The 4,962-nt window shown below is 33.4% G+C and overlaps 1 protein-coding gene across 3 annotated transcripts in view; it reads right to left on the bottom strand.

Moving 5' to 3' along the window:
* Window positions 1-4,962, bottom strand: part of LOC107709407 (cGMP-dependent 3',5'-cyclic phosphodiesterase-like) — a 67,870-nt gene that overhangs the window by 15,810 nt on the left and 47,098 nt on the right. The gene's annotated exons all lie outside the window — the stretch shown is intronic.

The following is a 4,962-nucleotide window of genomic DNA, read 5'->3' on the forward strand; positions in this document are numbered from 1 at the left end:
TCACACACACACACACACTTCAGCTGATCTCATAGCGAGAGCATCTCTCAGTAAAGGTGTGAGTGAGTTAACAAGTCTGCAGCTTCCTGAGTGAAAGTCAAAGCAATGAGTCCTGCAGAGAATATGACAAAACAAATCATGTTTTACACAAGAGTGAATTCAGTGTGATGAGATCCAAATACTGGATTCTGCAGAATAATACAAAGATACACACACACACTCACACACACTCTATCTCTCTGTCCTTGAGGATTTTGTTTGGCTGCTATAATGTTTTTGTGAGATTGATGATGATGATGCTGTCTTTTTGTGGAGGATGCAGAACAACCTGTGTGCGTGTGTGTGTGTGTGTGTGTGTGTGTGAGTGAGCAAAGAAAGTGTTAGAAGATATTAAGCAGACAGTCTACTAATACTCTACTAACTGCTAGTTGACATGTAGTTGCAAAGTTACTTACTGTTAATAGAATGTCTAAAGTGGACTATCGAAATAAAGTGTTACCCAATTTTGTACCCAAAAGTGAGCTAAACCTGACAAAATGTGCAAAAACCCTTTGGGGACGTCCTCATTTGTAAAACTGGTAAAATGCAGAAAATTTCCTGTGAGGGGTAGGTTTAGGGGTAGGGTTGGTGTAGGGCCATAGAAAATACAGTTAGTACAGTATAAAAACCATTACGCCTATGGGATGTCCCCATTTAGATAGCTAACTAAAACGTGTGTGTGTGTGTGTGTGACAGGCCGTCACTCCTTTCACTGACTTCTAGCTTTTAAGCTAATTGGAAGGAAAACACACACACACACACACAGACGAACTGTATATCTCTAAAGACTGATGTTCACCACTGGGGAGAAAAACGCAGCTGAGAAAACGTCTTCTGACTGGGATAATGGACGACCTGCGTGTTTGTGTGTGTTTGTTTGTTCTCGGGGCTAAAAGTGACCTTGCTGTGTTCTTACAGATGAAAATACACTGTCTGGCAAACACTGACACACACACACACAGACACACATAGTTGTAGCGACACTGAAATGACCTGCGGAACAAACACTGCTGTATTTATCCTGCAGATGCAGTGGTGTTCATGTGTTTGCTGAGGAGACTCTGCTGATTCTTCACTCAGTGATTCAGACACACTTTCATTTTCACCTGCTGGAGCAGAAAAGAGTGAAAAACCCAACAGACGCACAGAAGGAGCGACCCGAGCGTCTCTGAGCCCATCATCGCTAACAGATGGTGCACCAGCCAAAAACATAACGCTAGTTTGCAAATGTACCACAGTAACACTACAGTATTATTTGAAGTGCATAAATATGAATATGGTATAACTCAGTTACACTACCACAACTCAAATAAATGCATGGTTGCAAGTTAAAAAATCGATTTATTATTTATTAATATTTTTTTATTCTATTTATTGATTTAGTTAAACCTTTTAAGTTTCAATTTTTTTTCATGAATTCTGTTGACAAGAGTAATAATATTGATCATTACATTAACTTAATATTGTGTGAAATCTAAACTGAAATTTCTGAGTTATTGGATTTTTTTTCTAAATAAGTTGTAGTAACTTTAAAAATTCTGTTTATTGTATAAATAAAGTTCTCACTAGTTTGTTGGTATAACATAATTTTATTAGAAGTTTTGCATTATTTTTATTTATTTATTTTGTCGAACCAAGACATTTGTTTTTAAAGTATATAATTCAGTTTCGTGGTATTTATATTTAAATTAATACTTGATATAAACTAAATATATATTGTATATTTATATGTTGTGTTTATATTTACATTTATGCAATTGGCAAACACTTTTATTTAAAGTGATTTACATTGCGTTCAAGGTTAAATAAGTCGTAGTCACTTAGAATTGTTTTAACAACATAATTTTTTTTTGAGTAAACTTAATTTTCTTGAGTAATCACCTGAAATTTTGTTTTGCATTAATTGTTTTGTCAAGCAAAAACATGTTTTTAAAGTATACCATTCAGTTTCATGATATTTATATTTACATACATATACATATATTTTACATAAACGTAAAATGTTCATATATATTATATTTATATTTACATTCATGCATTTGGCAGGCATTTTTATTTAAAGCAACTTACATTGCATTCGAGGTCAAATAAGTTGTAGTAACTTAATAAAAGTGCTGGAACCATTTTTTTTAATAATCTTTTTTTTTTACTTTTTGAGTAATTTAAAAAAAAGTGTTTATTCTACAAGTTAAGTTCCTCTAACTCAATGTAGAACATAATTTCATTAGAAATTGTTTTGCATTAATTTTTCTGTTAAGCCAAAACAAGTTCTGATATATCATTCAGTTTCATGATATTTATATTTACATACATATACATATATTTGATATGAATGAAATATATATTATATTTATATTTACATTCATGCATTTGGCAGGCATTTTTATTTAAAGCAACTTGCATTGCATTCGAGGTCAAATAAGTTGTAGTAACTTAATAAACCTTTTTTCTGGTTTCACAGCGTTTATATTCATGCATTTGGCAGAAACTTTTATCCAAAGCAATTTGCATTGCATACAAGGTTTATATTTGATTAGTATTTGTTCTCCCTGGGAATCGAAGCCCTGATCTACTGTTTGAGCTACAGGAATGGTATACTATATATCAAAGTTTTTTCTGTATGCGTGATCCCTTTAAAAACTCCAGATATCCAAGAAAGCCAGAAGACAAAGAGAGAAAATAAACAGATGGTTTGTTTGTAAGGTCAGCAGTATCTCATTCTGTCTCTGGCATCTGGAAGACGCTCCGATATAAATCTGCTCCGGATCAGAGAGGGAACGTCACACCGGCAAACCATAAATTACCACGGTAAACCCTCGCAGAACAACAGAGCGTTGCTCCGGATCAGATCTTCTGGAAAAGACACAGAAAAACAGAAACCCGCCGTCCCGAGTCTGTGATCTCCTGAGGAATATTGTCTTTCCTTGTGTTTTGCACTGAATCTGAATTGCACTAAATCCCATCTGTTCTCCTGCAAATGAATGCCAACGAGAAAATCTAAACGAACGACTTCTTCTGTGATGAAAACCTTCTGCAAGTTCTGTGAGAGACGATCCTTGCATCTATACATTCATTCATTCGGCTGATGCTTTGATTCATCATAAACGAAGCGATTCACACGAACAACAGCGTGAAGAGCATCAGTAAAGCCAATAACAGAGATCGTTTTAAAGGTACAGCAATAAAACCCCTCTGTTTAATAGCAAAGATCAGAGATGCGGTGGAAAATAACCAGAACAAACCGTGCCTGACTTCAGGAGGAGGAATAAACGGCTACAGAAGTGCAGGACTAATGTCGGACGGCGTGATGTGATTTTATTCTCTGGATCGGATCAGTTTGGGACACAGAAACCATCCGTCTGTCCAGAGGAATTTAATTTAATTTAATGTCTCACATTAACCTGAAGATCAGCATCAGAAATCAAATCTGCCTTTAGTTTGTATCCGCTCAAATATTGATAAAAAACCAAAGCTCGAGTCTTGAACTCATCCGAACCCGACATCCAAACATTTACACTTCAAATAATAAAACAAACAGCACATGTTTCATTCATTTAATCAATTGATGGTCTTCAAATGTCACCGTAAGGACAGATTTAATTTTAATTTTGGACAGTATGAAATTTAGTAAGGAAAGTTTTGAAAGAAATTAAAGCTAAATATTATTATAAAAAAATTACTCAATTAAACTACAATTAAAATAGAAACTAAAATATAAAAATACAAGTTAATGCAAAATATTAATACAAAACTATAATAGTATACAAATAATACTAAAATAACAAAGGCCTACATCATTACACACCAGGGTTATCGTTAACTAAAACCATTAAAAAACAAACAAACGCATAACTTGAAATAAAATAAACATTCGCTGAAATATTTAAAAAACAAACAAACAAACTTATTTCAGTAAGTTTCCAAAAGCAACATTTCTCATTTTCTTTTAGTTTAACTTTAAGTACTAAAATAAAAGCTAAAACTGAAATAAAAATGAAAATTATTTTTAAAATGATTAAAATATTAAGATTCAAGATTTTTTATTCGTCACACGATGCACGGTTATATATTGAATAAATAACCAGCAGTGAAATGTAAGTCAGGTTCGCTCCATGGACAGTGCAATTATTATAGAATACAAACACAAAGAAAATTCTATATAAATATAGGTATGGAAAAAAATATTAATATTTAATATTATTTAATATTATTAAAATAATAAAACTTTACCATTAAAACAAAAATGGAAAATATCAAACCAAAAAATGTTTTTTCAAAACATTAATATTATATCTATGATACGCTGTTACAGACAGAAGTGTTTCTGTATTCTCACTGATGGGTTCATCACTCCATGCTTCTCTCATCTTTCTCTTTCTGCTCTTCTGCTTTTAATATTACATTGTTGTGATGATCAACGATCAGATTGTCCTCTTTCTGTTCCTCCATTATTAAACCCCAGCTCTATCTGTCTCTCGTTCTGTCTGTCTGTCTGTCTGTCACAGGTGGAGAACAAAAGCAGACGACGTGCATGAAACAAACCAACAATAACGTGACTGAAGGATAAAAACAGGAATAATGTGTCTTACCTTCAGAAGGCAGGCCAGAGAAAACACACACACACACACAGAGAGAGAGAAACTCATCAGAGAGCAGTAAATACTTCAGTGTTGTGCAGAAAGCAGAATATCAGACAGATATGAGGATGGGCTCTTATGACAACAACCATCCAGAACAACCTAGCAACTAACACCAATCACCCTAGCAACCATACAACTCAAGGACACGTCTGTGATTTGATGCAGATGTTTCTATAGATCATCTGCTATATGAGATAACACACATGATATGAAATTTGAACTGTATGATTATTGTCTGATCAAAAAAAAAAAAAAAAAAAAAAAAAAAAAAAAAAAAAATATA

This window comes from Sinocyclocheilus rhinocerous, unplaced genomic scaffold (genome assembly GCF_001515625.1).
Source record: "Sinocyclocheilus rhinocerous isolate Xijiao unplaced genomic scaffold, SAMN03320098_v1.1 scaffold3493, whole genome shotgun sequence".
In the NCBI taxonomy this organism is placed as follows: domain Eukaryota; kingdom Metazoa; phylum Chordata; class Actinopteri; order Cypriniformes; family Cyprinidae; genus Sinocyclocheilus; species Sinocyclocheilus rhinocerous.